This window comes from Phalangium opilio, unplaced genomic scaffold (assembly GCF_054372755.1).
Source record: "Phalangium opilio isolate 3A_F unplaced genomic scaffold, DU_Popi_V2 ptg000217l_1, whole genome shotgun sequence".
Classification (NCBI taxonomy): domain Eukaryota; kingdom Metazoa; phylum Arthropoda; class Arachnida; order Opiliones; family Phalangiidae; genus Phalangium; species Phalangium opilio.
This window is the reverse complement of record NW_028324218.1, coordinates 14405645-14426973: the sequence shown is the minus strand read 5'-3', so window position 1 is coordinate 14426973 and position 21329 is coordinate 14405645. Positions and strand designations below refer to the sequence as shown.

At 43.4% G+C, this 21329-nt stretch overlaps 66 non-coding genes across 66 annotated transcripts; all 66 read right to left on the bottom strand.

Moving 5' to 3' along the window:
- Positions 1 to 229: 229 nt before the first annotated feature.
- Positions 230 to 302, bottom strand: TRNAF-GAA (transfer RNA phenylalanine (anticodon GAA)). Its single transcript has one exon. It is a non-coding gene; the product is annotated as a tRNA-Phe (tRNA).
- A 377-nt stretch (positions 303 to 679) lies between these two features.
- TRNAF-GAA (transfer RNA phenylalanine (anticodon GAA)) lies at positions 680 to 752 on the bottom strand. The gene has a single exon. It is a non-coding gene; the product is annotated as a tRNA-Phe (tRNA).
- Positions 753 to 830: 78 nt separating this feature from the next.
- Positions 831 to 903, bottom strand: TRNAF-GAA (transfer RNA phenylalanine (anticodon GAA)). Its single transcript has one exon. It is a non-coding gene; the product is annotated as a tRNA-Phe (tRNA).
- Positions 904 to 1283: 380 nt separating this feature from the next.
- On the bottom strand, positions 1284 to 1356 carry TRNAF-GAA (transfer RNA phenylalanine (anticodon GAA)). Its single transcript has one exon. It is a non-coding gene; the product is annotated as a tRNA-Phe (tRNA).
- Positions 1357 to 1434: 78 nt separating this feature from the next.
- TRNAF-GAA (transfer RNA phenylalanine (anticodon GAA)) lies at positions 1435 to 1507 on the bottom strand. The gene has a single exon. It is a non-coding gene; the product is annotated as a tRNA-Phe (tRNA).
- Positions 1508 to 1887: 380 nt separating this feature from the next.
- On the bottom strand, positions 1888 to 1960 carry TRNAF-GAA (transfer RNA phenylalanine (anticodon GAA)). Its single transcript has one exon. It is a non-coding gene; the product is annotated as a tRNA-Phe (tRNA).
- Positions 1961 to 2038: 78 nt separating this feature from the next.
- Positions 2039 to 2111, bottom strand: TRNAF-GAA (transfer RNA phenylalanine (anticodon GAA)). The gene has a single exon. It is a non-coding gene; the product is annotated as a tRNA-Phe (tRNA).
- Positions 2112 to 2188: 77 nt separating this feature from the next.
- TRNAF-GAA (transfer RNA phenylalanine (anticodon GAA)) lies at positions 2189 to 2261 on the bottom strand. Its single transcript has one exon. It is a non-coding gene; the product is annotated as a tRNA-Phe (tRNA).
- Positions 2262 to 2339: 78 nt separating this feature from the next.
- Positions 2340 to 2412, bottom strand: TRNAF-GAA (transfer RNA phenylalanine (anticodon GAA)). The gene has a single exon. It is a non-coding gene; the product is annotated as a tRNA-Phe (tRNA).
- Positions 2413 to 2641: 229 nt separating this feature from the next.
- On the bottom strand, positions 2642 to 2714 carry TRNAF-GAA (transfer RNA phenylalanine (anticodon GAA)). The gene has a single exon. It is a non-coding gene; the product is annotated as a tRNA-Phe (tRNA).
- Positions 2715 to 3091: 377 nt separating this feature from the next.
- On the bottom strand, positions 3092 to 3164 carry TRNAF-GAA (transfer RNA phenylalanine (anticodon GAA)). The gene has a single exon. It is a non-coding gene; the product is annotated as a tRNA-Phe (tRNA).
- A 78-nt stretch (positions 3165 to 3242) lies between these two features.
- Positions 3243 to 3315, bottom strand: TRNAF-GAA (transfer RNA phenylalanine (anticodon GAA)). The gene has a single exon. It is a non-coding gene; the product is annotated as a tRNA-Phe (tRNA).
- A 380-nt stretch (positions 3316 to 3695) lies between these two features.
- Positions 3696 to 3768, bottom strand: TRNAF-GAA (transfer RNA phenylalanine (anticodon GAA)). Its single transcript has one exon. It is a non-coding gene; the product is annotated as a tRNA-Phe (tRNA).
- A 78-nt stretch (positions 3769 to 3846) lies between these two features.
- On the bottom strand, positions 3847 to 3919 carry TRNAF-GAA (transfer RNA phenylalanine (anticodon GAA)). The gene has a single exon. It is a non-coding gene; the product is annotated as a tRNA-Phe (tRNA).
- A 77-nt stretch (positions 3920 to 3996) lies between these two features.
- Positions 3997 to 4069, bottom strand: TRNAF-GAA (transfer RNA phenylalanine (anticodon GAA)). Its single transcript has one exon. It is a non-coding gene; the product is annotated as a tRNA-Phe (tRNA).
- A 78-nt stretch (positions 4070 to 4147) lies between these two features.
- On the bottom strand, positions 4148 to 4220 carry TRNAF-GAA (transfer RNA phenylalanine (anticodon GAA)). Its single transcript has one exon. It is a non-coding gene; the product is annotated as a tRNA-Phe (tRNA).
- A 667-nt stretch (positions 4221 to 4887) lies between these two features.
- On the bottom strand, positions 4888 to 4960 carry TRNAF-GAA (transfer RNA phenylalanine (anticodon GAA)). The gene has a single exon. It is a non-coding gene; the product is annotated as a tRNA-Phe (tRNA).
- A 78-nt stretch (positions 4961 to 5038) lies between these two features.
- Positions 5039 to 5111, bottom strand: TRNAF-GAA (transfer RNA phenylalanine (anticodon GAA)). The gene has a single exon. It is a non-coding gene; the product is annotated as a tRNA-Phe (tRNA).
- A 229-nt stretch (positions 5112 to 5340) lies between these two features.
- Positions 5341 to 5413, bottom strand: TRNAF-GAA (transfer RNA phenylalanine (anticodon GAA)). Its single transcript has one exon. It is a non-coding gene; the product is annotated as a tRNA-Phe (tRNA).
- Positions 5414 to 6093: 680 nt separating this feature from the next.
- Positions 6094 to 6166, bottom strand: TRNAF-GAA (transfer RNA phenylalanine (anticodon GAA)). The gene has a single exon. It is a non-coding gene; the product is annotated as a tRNA-Phe (tRNA).
- Positions 6167 to 6244: 78 nt separating this feature from the next.
- TRNAF-GAA (transfer RNA phenylalanine (anticodon GAA)) lies at positions 6245 to 6317 on the bottom strand. Its single transcript has one exon. It is a non-coding gene; the product is annotated as a tRNA-Phe (tRNA).
- A 216-nt stretch (positions 6318 to 6533) lies between these two features.
- TRNAI-GAU (transfer RNA isoleucine (anticodon GAU)) lies at positions 6534 to 6605 on the bottom strand. Its single transcript has one exon. It is a non-coding gene; the product is annotated as a tRNA-Ile (tRNA).
- A 78-nt stretch (positions 6606 to 6683) lies between these two features.
- On the bottom strand, positions 6684 to 6755 carry TRNAI-GAU (transfer RNA isoleucine (anticodon GAU)). Its single transcript has one exon. It is a non-coding gene; the product is annotated as a tRNA-Ile (tRNA).
- A 78-nt stretch (positions 6756 to 6833) lies between these two features.
- On the bottom strand, positions 6834 to 6906 carry TRNAF-GAA (transfer RNA phenylalanine (anticodon GAA)). Its single transcript has one exon. It is a non-coding gene; the product is annotated as a tRNA-Phe (tRNA).
- Positions 6907 to 6984: 78 nt separating this feature from the next.
- On the bottom strand, positions 6985 to 7057 carry TRNAF-GAA (transfer RNA phenylalanine (anticodon GAA)). The gene has a single exon. It is a non-coding gene; the product is annotated as a tRNA-Phe (tRNA).
- A 639-nt stretch (positions 7058 to 7696) lies between these two features.
- Positions 7697 to 7769, bottom strand: TRNAF-GAA (transfer RNA phenylalanine (anticodon GAA)). Its single transcript has one exon. It is a non-coding gene; the product is annotated as a tRNA-Phe (tRNA).
- Positions 7770 to 7847: 78 nt separating this feature from the next.
- Positions 7848 to 7920, bottom strand: TRNAF-GAA (transfer RNA phenylalanine (anticodon GAA)). The gene has a single exon. It is a non-coding gene; the product is annotated as a tRNA-Phe (tRNA).
- Positions 7921 to 8136: 216 nt separating this feature from the next.
- On the bottom strand, positions 8137 to 8208 carry TRNAI-GAU (transfer RNA isoleucine (anticodon GAU)). Its single transcript has one exon. It is a non-coding gene; the product is annotated as a tRNA-Ile (tRNA).
- A 78-nt stretch (positions 8209 to 8286) lies between these two features.
- TRNAI-GAU (transfer RNA isoleucine (anticodon GAU)) lies at positions 8287 to 8358 on the bottom strand. The gene has a single exon. It is a non-coding gene; the product is annotated as a tRNA-Ile (tRNA).
- A 78-nt stretch (positions 8359 to 8436) lies between these two features.
- TRNAF-GAA (transfer RNA phenylalanine (anticodon GAA)) lies at positions 8437 to 8509 on the bottom strand. Its single transcript has one exon. It is a non-coding gene; the product is annotated as a tRNA-Phe (tRNA).
- A 530-nt stretch (positions 8510 to 9039) lies between these two features.
- TRNAF-GAA (transfer RNA phenylalanine (anticodon GAA)) lies at positions 9040 to 9112 on the bottom strand. The gene has a single exon. It is a non-coding gene; the product is annotated as a tRNA-Phe (tRNA).
- A 78-nt stretch (positions 9113 to 9190) lies between these two features.
- Positions 9191 to 9263, bottom strand: TRNAF-GAA (transfer RNA phenylalanine (anticodon GAA)). The gene has a single exon. It is a non-coding gene; the product is annotated as a tRNA-Phe (tRNA).
- Positions 9264 to 9941: 678 nt separating this feature from the next.
- TRNAG-GCC (transfer RNA glycine (anticodon GCC)) lies at positions 9942 to 10014 on the bottom strand. The gene has a single exon. It is a non-coding gene; the product is annotated as a tRNA-Gly (tRNA).
- Positions 10015 to 10092: 78 nt separating this feature from the next.
- On the bottom strand, positions 10093 to 10165 carry TRNAF-GAA (transfer RNA phenylalanine (anticodon GAA)). The gene has a single exon. It is a non-coding gene; the product is annotated as a tRNA-Phe (tRNA).
- A 223-nt stretch (positions 10166 to 10388) lies between these two features.
- TRNAI-GAU (transfer RNA isoleucine (anticodon GAU)) lies at positions 10389 to 10465 on the bottom strand. Its single transcript has one exon. It is a non-coding gene; the product is annotated as a tRNA-Ile (tRNA).
- A 378-nt stretch (positions 10466 to 10843) lies between these two features.
- On the bottom strand, positions 10844 to 10916 carry TRNAF-GAA (transfer RNA phenylalanine (anticodon GAA)). Its single transcript has one exon. It is a non-coding gene; the product is annotated as a tRNA-Phe (tRNA).
- A 77-nt stretch (positions 10917 to 10993) lies between these two features.
- TRNAF-GAA (transfer RNA phenylalanine (anticodon GAA)) lies at positions 10994 to 11066 on the bottom strand. Its single transcript has one exon. It is a non-coding gene; the product is annotated as a tRNA-Phe (tRNA).
- A 680-nt stretch (positions 11067 to 11746) lies between these two features.
- On the bottom strand, positions 11747 to 11819 carry TRNAF-GAA (transfer RNA phenylalanine (anticodon GAA)). Its single transcript has one exon. It is a non-coding gene; the product is annotated as a tRNA-Phe (tRNA).
- A 77-nt stretch (positions 11820 to 11896) lies between these two features.
- Positions 11897 to 11969, bottom strand: TRNAF-GAA (transfer RNA phenylalanine (anticodon GAA)). The gene has a single exon. It is a non-coding gene; the product is annotated as a tRNA-Phe (tRNA).
- Positions 11970 to 12047: 78 nt separating this feature from the next.
- On the bottom strand, positions 12048 to 12120 carry TRNAF-GAA (transfer RNA phenylalanine (anticodon GAA)). Its single transcript has one exon. It is a non-coding gene; the product is annotated as a tRNA-Phe (tRNA).
- Positions 12121 to 12500: 380 nt separating this feature from the next.
- On the bottom strand, positions 12501 to 12573 carry TRNAF-GAA (transfer RNA phenylalanine (anticodon GAA)). The gene has a single exon. It is a non-coding gene; the product is annotated as a tRNA-Phe (tRNA).
- A 228-nt stretch (positions 12574 to 12801) lies between these two features.
- TRNAF-GAA (transfer RNA phenylalanine (anticodon GAA)) lies at positions 12802 to 12874 on the bottom strand. Its single transcript has one exon. It is a non-coding gene; the product is annotated as a tRNA-Phe (tRNA).
- Positions 12875 to 13102: 228 nt separating this feature from the next.
- On the bottom strand, positions 13103 to 13175 carry TRNAF-GAA (transfer RNA phenylalanine (anticodon GAA)). Its single transcript has one exon. It is a non-coding gene; the product is annotated as a tRNA-Phe (tRNA).
- Positions 13176 to 13253: 78 nt separating this feature from the next.
- TRNAF-GAA (transfer RNA phenylalanine (anticodon GAA)) lies at positions 13254 to 13326 on the bottom strand. Its single transcript has one exon. It is a non-coding gene; the product is annotated as a tRNA-Phe (tRNA).
- A 77-nt stretch (positions 13327 to 13403) lies between these two features.
- On the bottom strand, positions 13404 to 13476 carry TRNAF-GAA (transfer RNA phenylalanine (anticodon GAA)). Its single transcript has one exon. It is a non-coding gene; the product is annotated as a tRNA-Phe (tRNA).
- Positions 13477 to 13855: 379 nt separating this feature from the next.
- TRNAS-GGA (transfer RNA serine (anticodon GGA)) lies at positions 13856 to 13928 on the bottom strand. Its single transcript has one exon. It is a non-coding gene; the product is annotated as a tRNA-Ser (tRNA).
- A 78-nt stretch (positions 13929 to 14006) lies between these two features.
- Positions 14007 to 14079, bottom strand: TRNAF-GAA (transfer RNA phenylalanine (anticodon GAA)). The gene has a single exon. It is a non-coding gene; the product is annotated as a tRNA-Phe (tRNA).
- A 228-nt stretch (positions 14080 to 14307) lies between these two features.
- On the bottom strand, positions 14308 to 14380 carry TRNAF-GAA (transfer RNA phenylalanine (anticodon GAA)). Its single transcript has one exon. It is a non-coding gene; the product is annotated as a tRNA-Phe (tRNA).
- Positions 14381 to 14458: 78 nt separating this feature from the next.
- On the bottom strand, positions 14459 to 14531 carry TRNAF-GAA (transfer RNA phenylalanine (anticodon GAA)). The gene has a single exon. It is a non-coding gene; the product is annotated as a tRNA-Phe (tRNA).
- A 77-nt stretch (positions 14532 to 14608) lies between these two features.
- Positions 14609 to 14681, bottom strand: TRNAF-GAA (transfer RNA phenylalanine (anticodon GAA)). Its single transcript has one exon. It is a non-coding gene; the product is annotated as a tRNA-Phe (tRNA).
- Positions 14682 to 14759: 78 nt separating this feature from the next.
- Positions 14760 to 14832, bottom strand: TRNAF-GAA (transfer RNA phenylalanine (anticodon GAA)). Its single transcript has one exon. It is a non-coding gene; the product is annotated as a tRNA-Phe (tRNA).
- Positions 14833 to 15061: 229 nt separating this feature from the next.
- On the bottom strand, positions 15062 to 15134 carry TRNAF-GAA (transfer RNA phenylalanine (anticodon GAA)). Its single transcript has one exon. It is a non-coding gene; the product is annotated as a tRNA-Phe (tRNA).
- A 378-nt stretch (positions 15135 to 15512) lies between these two features.
- TRNAF-GAA (transfer RNA phenylalanine (anticodon GAA)) lies at positions 15513 to 15585 on the bottom strand. Its single transcript has one exon. It is a non-coding gene; the product is annotated as a tRNA-Phe (tRNA).
- Positions 15586 to 15813: 228 nt separating this feature from the next.
- TRNAF-GAA (transfer RNA phenylalanine (anticodon GAA)) lies at positions 15814 to 15886 on the bottom strand. Its single transcript has one exon. It is a non-coding gene; the product is annotated as a tRNA-Phe (tRNA).
- Positions 15887 to 15964: 78 nt separating this feature from the next.
- TRNAF-GAA (transfer RNA phenylalanine (anticodon GAA)) lies at positions 15965 to 16037 on the bottom strand. The gene has a single exon. It is a non-coding gene; the product is annotated as a tRNA-Phe (tRNA).
- Positions 16038 to 16114: 77 nt separating this feature from the next.
- TRNAF-GAA (transfer RNA phenylalanine (anticodon GAA)) lies at positions 16115 to 16187 on the bottom strand. The gene has a single exon. It is a non-coding gene; the product is annotated as a tRNA-Phe (tRNA).
- Positions 16188 to 16566: 379 nt separating this feature from the next.
- Positions 16567 to 16639, bottom strand: TRNAF-GAA (transfer RNA phenylalanine (anticodon GAA)). The gene has a single exon. It is a non-coding gene; the product is annotated as a tRNA-Phe (tRNA).
- Positions 16640 to 16717: 78 nt separating this feature from the next.
- On the bottom strand, positions 16718 to 16790 carry TRNAF-GAA (transfer RNA phenylalanine (anticodon GAA)). Its single transcript has one exon. It is a non-coding gene; the product is annotated as a tRNA-Phe (tRNA).
- Positions 16791 to 16867: 77 nt separating this feature from the next.
- Positions 16868 to 16940, bottom strand: TRNAF-GAA (transfer RNA phenylalanine (anticodon GAA)). The gene has a single exon. It is a non-coding gene; the product is annotated as a tRNA-Phe (tRNA).
- Positions 16941 to 17018: 78 nt separating this feature from the next.
- Positions 17019 to 17091, bottom strand: TRNAF-GAA (transfer RNA phenylalanine (anticodon GAA)). The gene has a single exon. It is a non-coding gene; the product is annotated as a tRNA-Phe (tRNA).
- A 229-nt stretch (positions 17092 to 17320) lies between these two features.
- On the bottom strand, positions 17321 to 17393 carry TRNAF-GAA (transfer RNA phenylalanine (anticodon GAA)). Its single transcript has one exon. It is a non-coding gene; the product is annotated as a tRNA-Phe (tRNA).
- Positions 17394 to 18071: 678 nt separating this feature from the next.
- TRNAF-GAA (transfer RNA phenylalanine (anticodon GAA)) lies at positions 18072 to 18144 on the bottom strand. The gene has a single exon. It is a non-coding gene; the product is annotated as a tRNA-Phe (tRNA).
- A 1055-nt stretch (positions 18145 to 19199) lies between these two features.
- TRNAF-GAA (transfer RNA phenylalanine (anticodon GAA)) lies at positions 19200 to 19272 on the bottom strand. The gene has a single exon. It is a non-coding gene; the product is annotated as a tRNA-Phe (tRNA).
- Positions 19273 to 19350: 78 nt separating this feature from the next.
- On the bottom strand, positions 19351 to 19423 carry TRNAF-GAA (transfer RNA phenylalanine (anticodon GAA)). Its single transcript has one exon. It is a non-coding gene; the product is annotated as a tRNA-Phe (tRNA).
- Positions 19424 to 20555: 1132 nt separating this feature from the next.
- TRNAF-GAA (transfer RNA phenylalanine (anticodon GAA)) lies at positions 20556 to 20628 on the bottom strand. Its single transcript has one exon. It is a non-coding gene; the product is annotated as a tRNA-Phe (tRNA).
- Positions 20629 to 20706: 78 nt separating this feature from the next.
- TRNAF-GAA (transfer RNA phenylalanine (anticodon GAA)) lies at positions 20707 to 20779 on the bottom strand. Its single transcript has one exon. It is a non-coding gene; the product is annotated as a tRNA-Phe (tRNA).
- Positions 20780 to 21329: the final 550 nt, after the last annotated feature.

Genomic DNA, 21329 nt, shown 5'->3' with positions numbered 1-21329 from the left:
TCATATTCAAGCAGCTAGGGAATTTTTCCTGAAGCAAAAAATTTACTTTAAGATACACGACCCAAAAAGCTCTCGTGGTTCCGAAACCCGGGATCGAACCAGGGACCTTTAGATCTTCAGTCTAACGCTCTCCCAACTGAGCTATTTCGGCTCATATTCAAGCAGCTAGGGAATTTTTCCTGAAGAAAATAATTTACTTTAAGAGACACAATCCAAACACTTCTGCTGTTGCCGAAACCCGGGATCGAACCAGGGACCTTTAGATCTTCAGTCTAACGCTCTCCCAACTGAGCTATTTCGGCTCACATTCAAGCAGCTAGGGAATTTTTCCTGAAGCAAATAATTTACTTTAAGATACACGACCAAAAAGCTCTCGTATTTCCGAAACCCTGGATCAAACCAGGGACCTTTAGATCTTCAGTCCAACGCTCTCCCAACTGAGCTTTTCGGCTCTTATTCATGCAACCAGGTAAAATTTCCTGAAGCAAATAATTTACTTTAAGATACTCGACCCAAAAAGCTCTCGTGATGCCGAAACCCGGGATCGAACCAGGGACCTTTAGATCTTCAGACTAACGCTCTCCCAACTGAGCTTTTCGGCTCTTATTCATGCAACCAGGTAAAATTTCCTGAAGCAAATAATTTACTTTAAGATACTCGACCCAAAAAGCTCTCGTGATGCCGAAACCCGGGATCGAACCAGGGACCTTTAGATCTTCAGTCTAACGCTCTCCCAACTGAGCTATTTCGGCTCTTATTCATGCAACCAGGTAAACTTTCCTGAAGCAAATAATTTACTTTAAGATACACGACACAAAAAGCTCTCGTGTTGCCGAAACCCGGGATCGAACCTGGGACCTTTAGATCTTCAGTCTAACGCTCTCCCAACTGAGCTATTTCGGCTCACATTCAAGCAGCTAGGGAATTTTTCCTGATGCAAATAATTTACTTTAAGATACACGACCCAAAAAGCTCTCGTATTTCCGAAACCCGGAATCGAACCAGGGACCTTTAGATCTTCAGTCTAACGCTCTCCCAACAGAGCAATTTCGGCTCATATTCACACAGCTAGGGAATTTTTCCTGAAGAAAATAGTTTACTATAAGATACACGATCCAAATACCTCTGCTGTTGCCGAAACCCGGGATCGAACCAGGGACCATTAGATCTTCAGTCTAACGCTCTCCCAACTAAGCTATTTCGTCTCTTTTTCATGTAACCAGGGACACTTTCCTTGGGAAAGCAGTTTACTTTAATGTACACGACCCAAAAAGCTTTCATGTTGCCGAAACCCGGGATCGAACCAGGGACCTTTAGATCTTCAGTCTAACGCTCTCCCAACTGAGCTATTTCGGCTCATATTCAAGCAGCTAGGGAATTTTTCCTGAAGCAAATAATTTACTTTAAGATACACGACCCAAAAAGCTCTCGTGTTGCCGAAACCCGGGATCGAACCTGGGACCTTTAGATCTTCAGTCTAACGCTCTCCCAACTGAGCTATTTCGGCTCACATTCAAGCAGCTAGGGAATTTTTCCTGATGCAAATAATTTACTTTAAGATACACGACCCAAAAAGCTCTCGTATTTCCGAAACCCGGAATCGAACCAGGGACCTTTAGATCTTCAGTCTAACGCTCTCCCAACAGAGCAATTTCGGCTCATATTCACACAGCTAGGGAATTTTTCCTGAAGAAAATAATTTACTATAAGATACACGATCCAAATACCTCTGCTGTTGCCGAAACCCGGGATCGAACCAGGGACCATTAGATCTTCAGTCTAACGCTCTCCCAACTAAGCTATTTCGTCTCTTTTTCATGTAACCAGGGACACTTTCCTTGGGAAAGCAGTTTACTTTAATGTACACGACCCAAAAAGCTTTCATGTTGCCGAAACCCGGGATCGAACCAGGGACCTTTAGATCTTCAGTCTAACGCTCTCCCAACTGAGCTATTTCGGCTCATATTCAAGCAGCTAGGGAATTTTTCCTGAGGAAAATAATTTACTTTAAGAGACACGATCCAAACACTTCTGCTGTTGCCGAAACCCGGGATCGAACCAAGGACCTTTAGATCTTCAGTCTAACGCTCTCCCAACTGAGCTATTTCGGCTCTTATTCATGCAACCAGGTAAACTTTCCTGAAGCAAATAATTTACTTTAAGATACTCGACCAAAAAGCTCTCGTGATGCCGAAACCCGGGATCGAACCAGGGACCTTTAGATCTTCAGTCTAACGCTCTCCCAACTGAGCTATTTCGGCTCATATTCAAGCAGCTAGGGAATTTTTCCTGAAGAAAGTAATTTACCTTAAGGTACACGACCCAAAAAGATCTCGTGTTGCCGAAACCCGGGATCGAACCAGGGACCTTTAGATCTTCAGTCTAACGCTCTCCCAACTGAGCTATTTCGGCTCATATTCAAGCAGCTAGGGAATTTTTCCTGAAGCAAAAAATTTACTTTAAGATACACGACCCAAAAAGCTCTCGTGGTTCCGAAACCCGGGATCGAACCAGGGACCTTTAGATCTTCAGTCTAACGCTCTCCCAACTGAGCTATTTCGGCTCATATTCAAGCAGCTAGGGAATTTTTCCTGAAGAAAATAATTTACTTTAAGAGACACAATCCAAACACTTCTGCTGTTGCCGAAACCCGGGATCGAACCAGGGACCTTTAGATCTTCAGTCTAACGCTCTCCCAACTGAGCTATTTCGGCTCACATTCAAGCAGCTAGGGAATTTTTCCTGAAGCAAATAATTTACTTTAAGATACACGACCAAAAAGCTCTCGTATTTCCGAAACCCTGGATCAAACCAGGGACCTTTAGATCTTCAGTCCAACGCTCTCCCAACTGAGCTTTTCGGCTCTTATTCATGCAACCAGGTAAAATTTCCTGAAGCAAATAATTTACTTTAAGATACTCGACCCAAAAAGCTCTCGTGATGCCGAAACCCGGGATCGAACCAGGGACCTTTAGATCTTCAGACTAACGCTCTCCCAACTGAGCTTTTCGGCTCTTATTCATGCAACCAGGTAAAATTTCCTGAAGCAAATAATTTACTTTAAGATACTCGACCCAAAAAGCTCTCGTGATGCCGAAACCCGGGATCGAACCAGGGACCTTTAGATCTTCAGTCTAACGCTCTCCCAACTGAGCTATTTCGGCTCTTATTCATGCAACCAGGTAAACTTTCCTGAAGCAAATAATTTACTTTAAGATACACGACACAAAAAGCTCTCGTGTTGCCGAAACCCGGGATCGAACCTGGGACCTTTAGATCTTCAGTCTAACGCTCTCCCAACTGAGCTATTTCGGCTCACATTCAAGCAGCTAGGGAATTTTTCCTGATGCAAATAATTTACTTTAAGATACACGACCCAAAAAGCTCTCGTATTTCCGAAACCCGGAATCGAACCAGGGACCTTTAGATCTTCAGTCTAACGCTCTCCCAACAGAGCAATTTCGGCTCATATTCACACAGCTAGGGAATTTTTCCTGAAGAAAATAATTTACTATAAGATACACGATCCAAATACCTCTGCTGTTGCCGAAACCCGGGATCGAACCAGGGACCATTAGATCTTCAGTCTAACGCTCTCCCAACTAAGCTATTTCGTCTCTTTTTCATGTAACCAGGGACACTTTCCTTGGGAAAGCAGTTTACTTTAATGTACACGACCCAAAAAGCTTTCATGTTGCCGAAACCCGGGATCGAACCAGGGACCTTTAGATCTTCAGTCTAACGCTCTCCCAACTGAGCTATTTCGGCTCATATTCAAGCAGCTAGGGAATTTTTCCTGAGGAAAATAATTTACTTTAAGAGACACGATCCAAACACTTCTGCTGTTGCCGAAACCCGGGATCGAACCAAGGACCTTTAGATCTTCAGTCTAACGCTCTCCCAACTGAGCTATTTCGGCTCTTATTCATGCAACCAGGTAAACTTTCCTGAAGCAAATAATTTACTTTAAGATACTCGACCAAAAAGCTCTCGTGATGCCGAAACCCGGGATCGAACCAGGGACCTTTAGATCTTCAGTCTAACGCTCTCCCAACTGAGCTATTTCGGCTCATATTCAAGCAGCTAGGGAATTTTTCCTGAAGAAAGTAATTTACCTTAAGGTACACGACCCAAAAAGATCTCGTGTTGCCGAAACCCGGGATCGAACCAGGGACCTTTAGATCTTCAGTCTAACGCTCTCCCAACTGAGCTATTTCGGCTCATATTCAAGCAGCTAGGGAATTTTTCCTGAAGCAAAAAATTTACTTTAAGATACACGACCCAAAAAGCTCTCGTGGTTCCGAAACCCGGGACCTTTAGATCTTCAGTCTAACGCTCTCCCAACTGAGCTATTTCGGCTCATATTCAAGCAGCTAGGGAATTTTTCCTGAAGCAAAAAATTTACTTTAAGATACACGACCCAAAAAGCTCTCGTGGTTCCGAAACCCGGGATCGAACCAGGGACCTTTAGATCTTCAGTCTAACGCTCTCCCAACTGAGCTATTTCGGCTCACATTCAAGCAGCTAGGGAATTTTTCCTGAAGCAAATAATTTACTTTAAGATACACGACCAAAAAGCTCTCGTATTTCCGAAACCCTGGATCAAACCAGGGACCTTTAGATCTTCAGTCCAACGCTCTCCCAACTGAGCTTTTCGGCTCTTATTCATGCAACCAGGTAAAATTTCCTGAAGCAAATAATTTACTTTAAGATACTCGACCCAAAAAGCTCTCGTGATGCCGAAACCCGGGATCGAACCAGGGACCTTTAGATCTTCAGACTAACGCTCTCCCAACTGAGCTTTTCGGCTCTTATTCATGCAACCAGGTAAAATTTCCTGAAGCAAATAATTTACTTTAAGATACTCGACCCAAAAAGCTCTCGTGATGCCGAAACCCGGGATCGAACCAGGGACCTTTAGATCTTCAGTCTAACGCTCTCCCAACTGAGCTATTTCGGCTCTTATTCATGCAACCAGGTAAACTTTCCTGAAGCAAATAATTTACTTTAAGATACACGACACAAAAAGCTCTCGTGTTGCCGAAACCCGGGATCGAACCAGGGACCTTTAGATTTTCAGTCTAACGCTGTCCCAACTGAGCTATTTCGGCTCTTATTCATGCAACCAGGTAAACTTTCCTGAAGCAAATAATTTACTTTAAGATACTCGACCCAAAAAGCTCTCGTATTTCCGAAACCCGGGATCGAACCAGGGACCTTTAGATCTTCAGTCTAACGCTCTCCCAACAGAGCAATTTCGGCTCATATTCAAGCAGCTAGGGAATTTTTCCTGAAGCAAATAATTTACTTTAAGATACACGACCCAAAAAGCTCTCGTGTTGCCGAAACCCGGGATCGAACCTGGGACCTTTAGATCTTCAGTCTAACGCTCTCCCAACTGAGCTATTTCGGCTCACATTCAAGCAGCTAGGGAATTTTTCCTGATGCAAATAATTTACTTTAAGATACACGACCCAAAAAGCTCTCGTATTTCCGAAACCCGGGATCGAACCAGGGACCTTTAGATCTTCAGTCTAACGCTCTCCCAACAGAGCAATTTCGGCTCATATTCACACAGCTAGGGAATTTTTCCTGAAGAAAATAATTTACTTTAAGATACACGACCCGAAAAGCTCTCGTATTTCCGAAACCCGGGATCAAACCAGGAACCTTTAGATCTTCAGTCTAACGCTCTCCCAACTGAGCTTTTCGGCTCTTATTCATGCAACCAGGTAAAATTTCCTGAAGCAAATAATTTACTTTAAGATACTCGACCCAAAAAGCTCTCGTGATGCCGAAACCCGGGATCGAACCAGGGACCTTTAGATCTTCAGTCTAACGCTCTCCCAACTATGCTATTTCGGCTCTTTTTCATGTAACCAGGGACACTTTCCTTGGGAAAGCAGTTTACTTTAATGTAAACGACCCAAAAAGCTTTCATGTTGCCGAAACCCGGGATCGAACCAAGGACCTTTAGATCTTCAGTCTAACGCTCTCCCAACTGAGCTCTTTCGGCTCTTATTCATGCAACCAGGTAAACTTTCCTGAAGCAAATAATTTACTTTAAGATACTCGACCAAAAAGCTCTCGTGATGCCGAAGCCCGGGATCGAACCAGGGACCTTTAGATCTTCAGTCTAACGCTCTCCCAACTGAGCTATTTCGGCTCATATTCAAGCAGCTAGGGAATTTTTCCTGGTGAAAGTAATTTACCTTAAGGTACACGACCCAAAAAGATCTCGTGTTGCCGAAACCCGGGATCGAACCAGGGACCTTTAGATCTTCAGTCTAACGCTCTCCCAACTGAGCTATTTCGGCTCATATTCAAGCAGCTAGGGAATTTTTCCTGAAGCAAATAATTTACTTTAAGATACACGACCCAAAAAGCTCTCGGTGTTTCGAAACCCGGGACCTTTAGATCTTCAGACTAACGCTCTCCGTACTTAGCTATTTCGGCTCACATTCAAGCAGCTAGGGAATTTTTCCTGAAGCAATAATTTACTTTAAGATACACGACCCGAAAAGCTCTCGTATTTCCGAAACCCGGGATCGAACCAGGGACCTTTAGATCATCAGTCTAACGCTCTCCCAACTGAGCTTTTCGGCTCTTATTCATGCAACCAGGTAAAATTTCCTGAAGCAAATAATTAACTTTAAGATACTCGACCCAAAAAGCTCTCGTGATGCCGAAACCCGGGATCGAACCAGGGACCTTTAGATCATCAGTCTAACGCTCTCCCAACTGAGCTTTTCGGCTCTTATTCATGCAACCAGGTAAAATTTCCTGAAGCAAATAATTTACTTTAAGATACTCGACCCAAAAAGCTCTCGTGATGCCGAAACCCGGGATCGAACCAGGGACCTTTAGATCTTCAGTCTAACGCTCTCCCAACTGAGCTATTTCGGCTCATATTCATGCAACCAGGTAAACTTTCCTGAAGCAAATAATTTACTTTAAGATACACGACACAAAAAGCTCTCGTGTTGCCGAAACCCGGGATCGAACCAGGGACCTTTAGATTTTCAGTCTAACGCTGTCCCAACTGAGCTATTTCGGCTCTTATTCATGCAACCAGGTAAACTTTCCTGAAGCAAATAATTTACTTTAAGATACTCGACCCAAAAAGCTCTCGTATTTCCGAAACCCGGGATCGAACCAGGGACCTTTAGATCTTCAGTCTAACGCTCTCCCAACAGAGCAATTTCGGCTCACATTCAAGCAGCTAGGGAATTTTTCCTGATGCAAATAATTTACTTTAAGATACACGACCCAAAAAGCTCTCTAATTTCCGAAACCCGGGATCGAACCAGGGACCTTTAGATCTTCAGTCTAACGCTCTCCCAACAGAGCAATTTCGGCTCATATTCACACAGCTAGGGAATTTTTCCTGAAGAAAATAATTTCCCGGGATCGAACCAGGGACCTTTAGATCTTCAGTCTAACGCTCTCCCAACTATGCTATTTCGGCTCTTTTTCATGTAACCAGGGACACTTTCCTTGGGAAAGCAGTTTACTTTAATGTAAACGACCCAAAAAGCTTTCATGTTGCCGAAACCCGGGATCGAACCAAGGACCTTTAGATCTTCAGTCTAACGCTCTCCCAACTGAGCTCTTTCGGCTCTTATTCATGCAACCAGGTAAACTTTCCTGAAGCAAATAATTTACTTTAAGATACTCGACCAAAAAGCTCTCGTGATGCCGAAGCCCGGGATCGAACCAGGGACCTTTAGATCTTCAGTCTAACGCTCTCCCAACTGAGCTATTTCGGCTCATATTCAAGCAGCTAGGGAATTTTTCCTGGTGAAAGTAATTTACCTTAAGGTACACGACCCAAAAAGATCTCGTGTTGCCGAAACCCGGGATCGAACCAGGGACCTTTAGATCTTCAGTCTAACGCTCTCCCAACTGAGCTATTTCGGCTCATATTCAAGCAGCTAGGGAATTTTTCCTGAAGCAAATAATTTACTTTAAGATACACGACCCAAAAAGCTCTCGGTGTTTCGAAACCCGGGACCTTTAGATCTTCAGACTAACGCTCTCCGTACTTAGCTATTTCGGCTCACATTCAAGCAGCTAGGGAATTTTTCCTGAAGCAATAATTTACTTTAAGATACACGACCCGAAAAGCTCTCGTATTTCCGAAACCCGGGATCGAACCAGGGACCTTTAGATCATCAGTCTAACGCTCTCCCAACTGAGCTTTTCGGCTCTTATTCATGCAACCAGGTAAAATTTCCTGAAGCAAATAATTAACTTTAAGATACTCGACCCAAAAAGCTCTCGTGATGCCGAAACCCGGGATCGAACCAGGGACCTTTAGATCATCAGTCTAACGCTCTCCCAACTGAGCTTTTCGGCTCTTATTCATGCAACCAGGTAAAATTTCCTGAAGCAAATAATTTACTTTAAGATACTCGACCCAAAAAGCTCTCGTGATGCCGAAACCCGGGATCGAACCAGGGACCTTTAGATCTTCAGTCTAACGCTGTCCCAACTGAGCTATTTCGGCTCTTATTCATGCAACCAGGTAAACTTTCCTGAAGCAAATAATTTACTTTAAGATACTCGACCCAAAAAGCTCTCGTATTTCCGAAACCCGGGATCGAACCAGGGACCTTTAGATCTTCAGTCTAACGCTCTCCCAACAGAGCAATTTCGGCTCACATTCAAGCAGCTAGGGAATTTTTCCTGATGCAAATAATTTACTTTAAGATACACGACCCAAAAAGCTCTCGTATTTCCGAAACCCGGGATCGAACCAGGGACCTTTAGATCTTCAGTCTAACGCTCTCCCAACAGAGCAATTTCGGCTCATATTCACACAGCTAGGGAATTTTTCCTGAAGAAAATAATTTACTTTAAGATACACGACCCGAAAAGCTCTCGTATTTCCGAAACCCGGGATCAAACCAGGAACCTTTAGATCTTCAGTCTAACGCTCTCCCAACTGAGCTTTTCGGCTCTTATTCATGCAACCAGGTAAAATTTCCTGAAGCAAATAATTTACTTTAAGATACTCGACCCAAAAAGCTCTCGTGATGCCGAAACCCGGGATCGAACCAGGGACCTTTAGATCTTCAGTCTAACGCTCTCCCAACTGAGCTATTTCGGCTCATATTCAAGCAGCTAGGGAATTTTTCCTGGTGAAAGTAATTTACCTTAAGGTACACGACCCAAAAAGATCTCGTGTTGCCGAAACCCGGGATCGAACCAGGGACCTTTAGATCTTCAGTCTAACGCTCTCCCAACTGAGCTATTTCGGCTCATATTCAAGCAGCTAGGGAATTTTTCCTGAAGCAAATAATTTACTTTAAGATACACGACCCAAAAAGCTCTCGGTGTTTCGAAACCCGGGATCGAACCAGGGACCTTTAGATCTTCAGTCTAACGCTCTCCCAACTGAGCTATTTCGGCTCACATTCAAGCAGCTAGGGAATTTTTCCTGAAGCAAATAATTTACTTTAAGATACACGACCCAAAAAGCTCTCGGTGTTTCGAAACCCGGGATCGAACCAGGGACCTTTAGATCTTCAGTCTAACGCTCTCCCAACTGAGCTATTTCGTCTCACATTCAAGCAGCTAGGGAATTTTTCCTGAAGCAATAATTTACTTTAAGATACACGACCCGAAAAGCTCTCGTATTTCCGAAACCCGGGATCAACCCAGGGACCTTTAGATCTTCAGTCTAACGCTCTCCCAACTGAGCTTTTCGGCTCTTATTCATGCAACCAGGTAAACATTCCTGAAGCAAATATTTTACTTTAAGATACTCGACCCAAAAAGCTCTCGTGATGCCGAAACCCGGGATCGAACCAGGGACCTTTCGATCTTCAGACTAACGCTCTCCCAACTGAGCTTTTCGGCTCTTATTCATGCAACCAGGTAAAATTTCCTGAAGCAAATAATTTACTTTAAGATACTCGACCAAAAAGCTCTCGTGATGCCGAAGCCCGGGATCGAACCAGGGACCTTTACATCGGCAGTCTAACGCTCTCCCATTTGAGCTATTTCGGCTCATATTCAAGCAGCTAGGGAATTTTTCCTGGTGAAAGTAATTTACCTTAAGGTACACGACCCAAAAAGATCTCGTGTTGCCGAAACCCGGGATCGAACCAGGGACCTTTAGATCTTCAGTCTAACGCTCTCCCAACTGAGCTATTTCGGCTCATATTCAAGCAGCTAGGGAATTTTTCCTGAAGCAAATAATTTACTTTAAGATACACGACCCAAAAAGATCTCGGTGTTTCGAAACCCGGGATCGAACCAGGGACCTTTAGATCTTCAGTCTAACGCTCTCCCAACTTAGCTATTTCGGCTCACATTCAAGCAGCTAGGGAATTTTTCCTGAAGCAATAATTTACTTTAAGATACACGACCCGAAAAGCTCTCGTATTTCCGAAACCCGGGATCGAACCAGGGACCTTTAGATCATCAGTCTAACGCTCTCCCAACTGAGCTTTTCGACTCTTATTCATGCAACCAGGTAAAATTTCCTGAAGCAAATAATTTACTTTAAGATACTCGACCCAAAAAGCTCTCGTGATGCCGAAACCCGGGATCGAACCAGGGACCTTTAGATCTTCAGTCTAACGCTCTCCCAACTGAGCTTTTCGGCTCTTATTCATGCAACCAGGTAAAATTTCCTGAAGCAATAATTTACTTTAAGATACACGACCCAAAAAGCTCTCGTATTTCCGAAACCTGGGATCGAACCAGGGACCTTTAGATCTTCAGTCTAACGCTCTCCCAACTGAGCTATTTCGGCACATATTCACGCAGCTAGGGAATTTTTCCTGAAGCAAAAAATTTACTTTAAGATACACGATCCAAACACCTCTGCTGTTGCCGAAACCCGGGATCGAACCAGGGACCTTTAGATCTTCAGTCTAACGCTCTCCCAACTAAGCTATTTCGGCTCGTTTTCATGTAATTAGGTAAACTTTCCTGAAGCAAATAATTTACTTTAAGATACTCGACCAAACAGCTCTCGTGATGCCGAAACCCGGGATCGAACCAGGGACCTTTAGATCTTCAGTCTAACGCTCTCCCAACTGAGCTATTTCGGCTCATATTCAAGCAGCTAGGGAATTTTTCCTGAAGAAAGTAATTTACCTTAAGGTACACGACCCAAAAAGATCTCGTGTTGCAGAAACCCGGGATCGAACCAGGGACCTTTAGATCTTCAGTCTAACGCTCTCCCAACTGAGCTATTTCGGCTCATATTTAAGCAGCTAGGGAATTTTTCCTGAAGCAAATAATTTACTTTAAGATACACGACCCAAAAAGCTCTCGTGATGCCGAAACCCGGGATCGAACCAGGGACCTTTAGATCTTCAGTCTAACGCTCTCCCAACTGAGCTTTTCGGCTCTTATTCATGCAACCAGGTAAAATTTCCTGAAGCAATAATTTACTTTAAGATACACGACCCAAAAAGCTCTCGTATTTCCGAAACCCGGGATCGAACCAGGGACCTTTAGATCTTCAGTCTAACGCTCTCCCAACTGAGCTATTTCGGCTCATATTCAAGCAGCTAGGGAATGTTTCCTGAAGCAAAAAATTTACTTTAAGATACACGACCCAAAAAGCTCTCGTGGTTCCGAAACCCGGGATCGAACCAGGGACCTCTAGATCTTCAGTCTAACGCTCTCCCAACTGAGCAATTTCGGCTCATATTCACGCAGCTAGGGAATTTTTCCTGAAGAAAATAATTTACTTTAAGATACACGATCCAAACACTTCTGCTGTTGCCGAAACCCGGGATCGAACCAAGGACCTTTAGATCTTCAGTCTAACGCTCTCCCAACTGAGCTATTTCGGCTCTTATTCATGCAACCAGGTAAACTTTCCTGAAGCAAATAATTTACTTTAAGATACTCGACCAAAAAGCTCTCGTAATGCCGAAACCCGGGATCGAACCAGGGACCTTTAGATCTTCAGTCTAACGCTCTCCCAACTAAGCTATTTCGGCTCGTTTTCATATATCCAGGTAAACTTTCGTGAAGCAAATAATTTACTTTAAGATACTCGACCCAAAAAGCTCTCGTAATGCCGAAACCCGGGATCGAACCAGGGACCTTTAGATCTTCAGTCTAACGCTCTCCCAACTAAGCTATTTCGGCTCGTTTTCATATAACCAGGTAAACTTTCGTGAAGCAAATAATTTACTTTAAGATACTCGACCCAAAAAACTCTCGTGATGCCGAAACCCGGGATCGAATCAGGGACCTTTCGATCTTCAGTCTAACGCTCTCCCAACTGAGCTATTTCGGCTCATATTCAAGCAGCTAGGGAATTTTTCCTGAAGAAAATAATTTACTTTAAGAGACACAATCCAAACACTTCTGCTGTTGCCGAAACCCGGGATCGAACCATGGACCTTTAGATCTTCAGTCTAACGCTCTCCCAACTAAGCTATTTCGGCTCTTTTTCATGTAACCAGGGACACTTTCCTTGGGAAAGCAGTTTACTTTAATGTACACGACCCAAAAAGCTTTCATGTTGCCGAAACCCGGGATCGAACCAAGGACCTTTAGATCTTCAGTCTAACGCTCTCCCAACTGAGCTATTTCGGCTCACATTCAAGCAGCTAGGGAATTTTTCCAGAAGCAAATAATTTACTTTAAGATACACGACCCAAAAAGCTCTCGTATTTCTGAAACCCGAGATCGAACCAGGGACCTTTAGATCTTCAGTCTAACGCTCTCCCAACTGAGCTTTTCGGCTCTTATTCATGCAACAGGGTAAAATTTCCTGAAGCAAATAATTTACTTTAAAATACTCGACCCAAAAAGCTCTCGTGATGCCGAAACCCGGGATCGAACCAGGGACCTTTAGATCTTCAGTCTAACGCTCTCCCAACTAAGCTATTTCGGCTCATATTCAAGCAGCTAGGGAATTTTTCCTGAAGAAAATAATTTACTTTAAGAGACACGATCCAAACACTTCTGCTGTTGCCGAAACCCGGGAGCGAACCAAGGACCTTTAGATCTTCAGTCTAACGCTCTCCCAACTGAGCTATTTCGGCTCTTATTCATGCAACCAGGTAAACTTTCCTGAAGCAAATAATTTACTTTAAGATACTCGACCAAAAAGCTCTCGTAATGCCGAAACCCGGGATCGAACCAGGGACCTTTAGATCTTCAGTCTAACGCTCTCCCAACTGAGCTATTTCGGCTCATATTCAAGCAGCTAGGGAATTTTTCCTGAAGAAAGTAATTTACCTTAAGGTACACGACCCAAAAAGATCTCGTTTTGCCGAAACCCGGGATCGAACCAGGGACGTTTAGATCTTCAGTCTAACGCTCTCCCAACTGAGCTATTTCGGCTCTTATTCATGCAACCAGGTAAACTTTCCTGAAGCAAATAATTTACTTTAAGATACTCGACCAAAAAGCTCTCGTAATGCCGAAACCCGGGATCGAACCAGGGACCTTTAGATCTTCAGTCTAACGCTCTCCCAACTGAGCTATTTCGGCTCATATTCAAGCAGCTAGGGAATTTTTCCTGAAGCAAAAAATTTACTTTAAGATACACGACCCAAAAAGCTCTCGTGGATCCGAAACCCGGGATCGAACCAGGGACCTTTAGATCTTCAGTCTAACGCTCTCCCAACTGAGCTATTTCGGCTCACATTCAAGCAGCTAGGGAATTTTTCCTGAAGCAAATAATTTACTTTAAGATACACGACCCAAAAAGCTCTCGTATTTCCGAAACCCGGGATCGAACCTGGGACCTTTAGATCTTCAGTCTAACGCTCTCCCAACTGAGCTTTTCGGCTCTTATTCATGCAACAGGGTAAAATTTCCTGAAGCAAATAATTTACTTTAAAATACTCGACCCAAAAAGCTCTCGTGATGCCGAAACCCGGGATCGAACCAGGGACCTTTAGATCTCCAGTCTAACGCTCTCCCAACTAAGCTATTTCGGCTCATATTCAAGCAGCTAGGGAATTTTTCCTGAAGAAAATAATTTACTTTAAGAGACAAGATCCAAACACTTCTGCTGTTGCCGAAACCCGGGATCGAACCAAGGACCTTTAGATCTTCAGTCTAACGCTCTCCCAACTGAGCTATTTCGGCTCACATTCAAGCAGCTAGGGAATTTTTCCTGAAGCAAATAATTTACTTTAAGATACACGACCCAAAAAGCTCTCGTATTTCCGAAACCCGGGATCGAACCAGGGACCTTTAGATCTTCAGTCTAACGCTCTCCCAACTGAGCTTTTCGGCTCTTATTCATGCAACAGGGTAAAATTTCCTGAAGCAAATAATTTACTTTAAAATACTCGACCCAAAAAGCTCTCGTGATGCCGAAACCCGGGATCGAACCAGGGACCTTTAGATCTTCAGTCTAACGCTCTCCCAACTAAGCTATTTCGGCTCATATTCAAGCAGCTAGGGAATTTTTCCTGAAGAAAATAATTTACTTTAAGAGACACGATCCAAACACTTCTGCTGTTGCCGAAACCCGGGATCGAACCAAGGACCTTTAGATCTTCAGTCTAACGCTCTCCCAACTGAGCTATTTCGGCTCTTATTCATGCAACCAGGTAAACTTTCCTGAAGCAAATAATTTACTTTAAGATACTCGACAAAAAAGCTCTCGTAATGCCGAAACCCGGGATCGAACCAGGGACCTTTAGATCTTCAGTCTAACGCTCTCCCAACTGAGCTATTTCGGCTCATATTCAAGCAGCTAGGGAATTTTTCCTGAAGATAGTAATTTACCTTAAGGTACACGACCCAAAAAGATCTCGTGTTGCCGAAACCCGGGATCGAACCAGGGACCTTTAGATCTTCAGTCTAACGCTCTCCCAACTGAGCTATTTCGGCTCATATTCAAGCAGCTAGGGAATTTTTCCTGAAGCAAAAAATTTACTTTAAGATACACGACCCAAAAAGCTCTCGTGGTTCCGAAACCCGGGATCGAACCAGGGACCTTTAGATCTTCAGTCTAACGCTCTCCCAACTGAGCTATTTCGGCTCACATTCAAGCAGCTAGGGAATTTTACCTGAAGAAAGTAATTTACCTTAAGGTACACGACCCAAAAAGATCTCGTTTTGCCGAAACCCGGGATCGAACCAGGGACGTTTAGATCTTCAGTCTAACGCTCTCCCAACTGAGCTACTTCGGCTCATATTCAAGCAGCTAGGGAATTTTTCCTGAAGCAAATAATTTACTTTAAGATACACGACCCAAAAAGCTCTCGTATTTCCGAAACCCGGGATCGAACCAGGGACCTTTAGATTTTCATTCTAACGCTCTCCCAACTGAGCTTTTCGGCTCTTATTCATGCAACAGGGTAAAATTTCCTGAAGCAAATAATTTACTTTAAGATATTCGACCCAAAAAGCTCTCGTGATGCCGAAACCCGGGATCGAACCAGGGACCTTTAGATCTTCAGTCTAACGCTCTCCCAACTGAGCTTTTCGGCTCTTATTCATGCAACAGGGTAAAATTTCCTGAAGCAAATAATTTACTTTAAAATACTCGACCCAAAAAGCTCTCGTGATGCCGAAACCCGGGATCGAACCAGGGACCTTTAGATCTTCAGTCTAACGCTCTTCCAACTAAGCTATTTCGGCTCATATTCAAGCAGCTAGGGAATTTTTCCTGAAGAAAATAATTTACTTTAAGAGACACGATCCAAACACTTCTGCTGTTGCCGAAACCCGGGAGCGAACCAAGGACCTTTAGATCTTCAGTCTAACGCTCTCCCAACTGAGCTATTTCGGCTCTTATTCATGCAACCAGGTAAACTTTCCTGAAGCAAATAATTTACTTTAAGATACTCGACCAAAAAGCTCTCGTAATGCCGAAACCCGGGATCGAACCAGGGACCTTTAGATCTTCAGTCTAACGCTCTCCCAACTGAGCTATTTCGGCTCATATTCAAGCAGCTAGGGAATTTTTCCTGAAGAAAGTAATTTACCTTAAGGTACACGACCCAAAAAGATCTCGTTTTGCCGAAACCCGGGATCGAACCAGGGACGTTTAGATCTTCAGTCTAACGCTCTCCCAACTGAGCTATTTCGGCTCTTATTCATGCAACCAGGTAAACTTTCCTGAAGCAAATAATTTACTTTAAGATACTCGACCAAAAAGCTCTCGTAATGCCGAAACCCGGGATCGAACCAGGGACCTTTAGATCTTCAGTCTAACGCTCTCCCAACTGAGCTATTTCGGCTCATATTCAAGCAGCTAGGGAATTTTTCCTGAAGCAAAAAATTTACTTTAAGATACACGACCCAAAAAGCTCTCGTGGATCCGAAACCCGGGATCGAACCAGGGACCTTTAGATCTTCAGTCTAACGCTCTCCCAACTGAGCTATTTCGGCTCACATTCAAGCAGCTAGGGAATTTTTCCTGAAGCAAATAATTTACTTTAAGATACACGACCCAAAAAGCTCTCGTATTTCCGAAACCCGGGATCGAACCAGGGACCTTTAGATCTTCAGTCTAACGCTCTCCCAACTGAGCTTTTCGGCTCTTATTCATGCAACAGGGTAAAATTTCCTGAAGCAAATAATTTACTTTAAAATACTCGACCCAAAAAGCTCTCGTGATGCCGAAACCCGGGATCGAACCAGGGACCTTTAGATCTTCAGTCTAACGCTCTCCCAACTAAGCTATTTCGGCTCATATTCAAGCAGCTAGGGAATTTTTCCTGAAGAAAATAATTTACTTTAAGAGACACGATCCAAACACTTCTGCTGTTGCCGAAACCCGGGATCGAACCAAGGACCTTTAGATCTTCAGTCTAACGCTCTCCCAACTGAGCTATTTCGGCTCTTATTCATGCAACCAGGTAAACTTTCCTGAAGCAAATAATTTACTTTAACATACTCGACAAAAAAGCTCTCGTAATGCCGAAACCCGGGATCGAACCAGGGACCTTTAGATCTTCAGTCTAACGCTCTCCCAACTGAGCTATTTCGGCTCATATTCAAGCAGCTAGGGAATTTTTCCTGAAGATAGTAATTTACCTTAAGGTACACGACCCAAAAAGATCTCGTGTTGCCGAAACCCGGGATCGAACCAGGGACCTTTAGATCTTCAGTCTAACGCTCTCCCAACTGAGCTATTTCGGCTCATATTCAAGCAGCTAGGGAATTTTTCCTGAAGCAAAAAATTTACTTTAAGATACACGACCCAAAAAGCTCTCGTGGTTCCGAAACCCGGGATCGAACCAGGGACCTTTAGATCTTCAGTCTAACGCTCTCCCAACTGAGCTATTTCGGCTCACATTCAAGCAGCTAGGGAATTTTACCTGAAGAAAGTAATTTACCTTAAGGTACACGACCCAAAAAGATCTCGTTTTGCCGAAACCCGGGATCGAACCAGGGACGTTTAGATCTTCAGTCTAACGCTCTCCCAACTGAGCTACTTCGGCTCATATTCAAGCAGCTAGGGAATTTTTCCTGAAGCAAATAATTTACTTTAAGATACACGACCCAAAAAGCTCTCGTATTTCCGAAACCCGGGATCGAACCAGGGACCTTTAGATTTTCATTCTAACGCTCTCCCAACTGAGCTTTTCGGCTCTTATTCATGCAACAGGGTAAAATTTCCTGAAGCAAATAATTTACTTTAAGATATTCGACCCAAAAAGCTCTCGTGATGCCGAAACCCGGGATCGAACCAGGGACCTTTAGATCTTCAGTCTAACGCTCTCCCAACTGAGCTTTTCGGCTCTTATTCATGCAACCAGGTAAAATTTCCTGAAGCAAATAATTTACTTTAAGATACTCGACCCAAAAAGCTCTCGTGATGCCGAAACCCGGGATCGAACCAGGGACCTTTATATCTTCAGTCTAACGCTCTCCCAACTGAGCTTTTCGGCTCTTATGCATGCAACCAGGTAAAATTTCCTGAAGCAATAATTTACTTTAAGATACACGACCCAAAAAGCTCTCGTATTTCCGAAACCCTGGATCGAACCAGGGACCTTTAGATCTTCAGTCTAACGCTCTCCCAACTGAGCTATTTCGGCTCATATTCAAGCAGCTAGGGAATTTTTCCTGAAGAAAGTAATTTACCTTAAGGTACACGACCCAAAAAGATCTCTTGTTGCCGAAACCCGGGATCGAACCAGGGACCTTTAGATCTTCAGTCTAACGCTCTCCCAACTGAGCTATTTCGGCTCATATTCAAGCAGCTAGGGATTTTTTCCTGAAGCAAAAAATTTACTTTAAGATACACGACCCAAAAAGCTCTCGTGGTTCCGAAACCCGGGATCGAACCAGGGACCTTTAGATCTTCAGTCTAACGCTTTCCCAACTGAGCAATTTCGGCTCATATTCACGCAGCTAGGGAATTTTTCCTGAAGAAAATAATTTACTTTAAGATACACGATCCAAACACCGCTGCTGTTGCCGAAACCCGGGATCGAACCAGGGACCTTTAGATCTTCAGCCTAACGCTCTCCCAACTAAGCTATTTTGGCTCGTTTTCATGTAACCAGGTAAACTTTCCTGAAGCAAATAATTTACTTTAAGATACTCGACCAAAAAGCTCTCGTGATGCCTAAACCCGGGATCGAACCAGGGACCTTTAGATCTTCAGTCTAACGCTCTCCCAACTGAGCTATTTCGGCTCATATTCAAGTAGCTAGGGAATTTTTCCCGAAGAAAATAATTTACTTTAAAGGGTATGAGAAGCTTCGTTTGAAAAACCTCTGATTTATATAGCAAAAGATAGAATTAATTACTGTGAATTCAGAAATATCAAGCTTTTAATTATCCGATTTCTAGTTATTTGGCAATATGCATTTGAAAATGCTTCATATGAAATTATTTAAAATCCACTTTTTAAAAGTCTTTAAGAAAGGCTACAACGTTTTCCTGTTTTTGACGTCACGCACGCGAGATGGTGCCTTTCTCTCCGCTATCAAAGCATAGACAGAGCACGAGACGGGTATAGCTCGCGCTCGCTCTCGCTTGTATCTGTTTGCCCGTGTGATGTCATAAACCAACCGAACAAGCTGACAAGACAAAATAATTTATATATCGAAGCTGAGTTTTCGTGATTTTCCAATGGATTTTAAAAATAGAAACTTTGGTTCAATTATATTAAAAACTTTATATTTTGAAAGTAGAGACTTGAAAGTGTAATATAATACCACTTTCGTGCTAAAATATGATATGAAATTGTAAATTCCCATACCCTTTAAGATACACGATCCAAAAACCTCTCCTGATGCCGAAACCCGGGATCGAACCAGGGACCTTTAGATCTTCAGTCTAACGCTCTCCCAACTAAGCTATTTCGGCTCTTTTTCATGTAACCAGGGACACTTTCCTTGGGAAAGCAGTTTACTTTAATGTACACGACCCAAAAAGCTTTCATGTTGCCGAAACCCGGGATCGAACCAAGGACCTTTAGATCTTCAGTCTAACGCTCTCCCAACTGAGCTATTTCGGCTCTTATTCATGCAACCAGGTAAACGTTCCTGAAGCAAAAAATTTACTTTAAGATACACGACCCAAAAAGCTCTCGTGTTGCTGAAACCCGGGATCGAACCAGGGACCTTTAGATCTTCAGTCTAACGCTCTCCCAACTGAGCTATTTCGTCTCACGTTCAAGCAGCTAGGGAATTTTTCCTGAAGCAAATAATTTACTTTAAGATACACGACCCAAAAAGCTCTCGTGTTGCCGAAACCCGGGATCGAACCAGGGACCTTTAGATCTTCAGTCTAACGCTCTCCCAAGTAAGCTATTTCGGCTCTATTTCATGTAACCAGGGACACTTTCCTTGGGAAAGCAGTTTACTTTAATGTACACGACCCAAAAAGCTCTCGTATTTCCGAAACCCGGGATCGAACCAGGGACCTTTAGATCTTCAGTCTTACGCTCTCCCAACTGAGCAATTTCGGCTCATATTCACGCAGCTAGGGAATTTTTCCTGAAGAAAATAATTTAATTTAAGATACACGATCCAAACACCTCTGCTGTTGCCGAAACCCGGGATCGAATCAGGGACCATTAGATCTTCAGTCTAACGCTCTCCCAACTAAGCTATTTCGGCTCTTTTTCATGTAACCAGGGACACTTTCCTTGGGAAAGCAGTTTACTTTAATGTACACGACCCAAAAAGCTTTCATGTTGCCGAAACCTGGGATCGAACCAGGGACCTTTAGATCTTCAGTCTAACGCTCTCCCAACTGAGCTTTTCGGCTCTTATTCATGCAACCAGGTAAAATTTCCTGAAGCAAATAATTTACTTTAAGATACTCGACCCAAAAAGCTCTCGTGATGCCGAAACCCGGGATCGAACCAGGGACCTTTATATCTTCAGTCTAACGCTCTCCCAACTGAGCTTTTCGGCTCTTATTCATGCAACCAGGTAAAATTTCCTGAAGCAATAATTTACTTTAAGATACACGACCCAAAAAGCTCTCGTATTTCCGAAACCCGGGATCGAACCAGGGACCTTTAGATCTTCAGTCTAACGCTCTCCCAACTGAGCTATTTCGGCTCATATTCAAGCAGCTAGGGAATTTTTCCTGAAGAAAGTAATTTACCTTAAGGTACACGACCCAAAAAGATCTCTTGTTGCCGAAACCCGGGATCGAACCAGGGACCTTTAGATCTTCAGTCTAACGCTCTCCCAACTGAGCTATCTCGGCTCATATTCAAGCAGCTAGGGAATTTTTCCTGAAGCAAAAAATTTACTTTAAGATACACGACCCAAAAAAATCTCTTGTTGCCGAAACCCGGGATCGAACCAGGGACCTTTAGATCTTCAGTCTAACGCTCTCCCAACTGAGCTATCTCGGCTCATATTCAAGCAGCTAGGGAATTTTTCCTGAAGCAAAAAATTTACTTTAAGATACACGATCCAAACACCTCTGCTGTTGCCGAAACCCGGGATCGAATCAGGGACCATTAGATCTTCAGTCTAACGCTCTCCCAACTAAGCTATTTCGGCTCTTTTTCATGTAACCAGGGACACTTTCCTTGGGAAAGCAGTTTACTTTAATGTACACGACCCAAAAAGCTTTCATGTTGCCGAAACCTGGGATCGAACCAGGGACCTTTAGATCTTCAGTCTAACGCTCTCCCAACTGAGCTTTTCGGCTCTTATTCATGCAACCAGGTAAAATTTCCTGAAGCAAATAATTTACTTTAAGATACTCGACCCAAAAAGCTCTCGTGATGCCGAAACCCGGGATCGAACCAGGGACCTTTATATCTTCAGTCTAACGCTCTCCCAACTGAGCTTTTCGGCTCTTATTCATGCAACCAGGTAAAATTTCCTGAAGCAATAATTTACTTTAAGATACACGACCCAAAAAGCTCTCGTATTTCCGAAACCCGGGATCGAACC